We start from the raw sequence: 1,189 nt of genomic DNA, 5'->3' as shown, positions 1-1,189 counted from the left end.
TACATTACGAGTTGGGGAAAAAAATGGAAATCAGGGTTGTATACAAGCATACTCCATTCCCCCCTCCCTCCCTCTCTTCTCCTCCTCCCCTCCTCTCTCCCCTCTCTCTCTCTCGCTCTCTCTCACACACACACACACACCCTACACTCTCTCCTTGCATTTTTTTCCTCCAAAGATCCATTTATTGTGCACTAGTAGTGAGTGAATAGGGGGAGAGAGGAGAGTGGGAGGGAGAGTGATGGAGGTTGAAAATGTAATTATAATCTCACGAGCACCATTTTAGAACGCCGCTGACACGCGGGGCAACTATCAGCACGAGAGAGAGAGAGAGAGAGAGAGGGCTCCACACAGTCCACACACACAACCTCCACTCCACGCAATGCACGCATACTGCTATAGTGTAGTATGAGGCGCCCGATCAGGTATAGTCCACAGTAGTACATACCCGTCACCCAACCACAAGGTTAACACTTTAATAACAGTTTGACACAAAATACTTAAAAACTTAAAACTAACGCACCTCATGATCCTCATCTGCATCAAAATGTGTCCAAAGAAAGTGATGACACTGTGACACAGGATCAAACGCCATCCGTTTTTCATTAAAAAAAACACCCCGGAAGGAAGCACATGCGGTTGCAAAGGCGACATGAATGACACAAAATGCCTATTGTAGGCTAATAATGGGCCATTTATTTGCAACGAGGTTACTGTTTATTTTAGGTGCACAGAAGTTAAGGCCATTTCAACAAGTCGGTCAAGTTACAGGTGTAAAAAACAAAGAAGTTAAAACCATGCACTTGCACCCCAGCATAATGATGGGGGGGGGGGGTATAAAAGTAAAAGCTCAGCTATTTTTGGAAGAGATTTGGAGCAGACACTATAGACAGAAAAAGCAGTCCAAGTACAGAGCCACGTACCTTATTGGTGTATATTATTTTACACAAGACGATTGTATCAAGGCAAAAGAGCCAGTTAACTAAAGTATATAGAGGGTTTATGTGGTGGCCTATAGTTTGTTTTATACGATTTTCAAATGGAAAATTCAAAATAGAAAGTCATTATTATTTTTTAATTCTGAATCACTCTTTTTCACTCGCTCCACCGAGCTGTGTTTTGCGCACGAGGAAAGATTTGCCCCTGCTGCTATATGTGGGATTGTGGGCTCATCAGCAGCATATAGACGCGT

The sequence above is a fragment of the Electrona antarctica genome (assembly GCF_951216825.1).
Source record: "Electrona antarctica genome assembly, chromosome: 21".
Classification (NCBI taxonomy): Eukaryota; Metazoa; Chordata; class Actinopteri; order Myctophiformes; family Myctophidae; genus Electrona; species Electrona antarctica.
Note: the sequence above shows the minus strand (reverse complement) of the source record.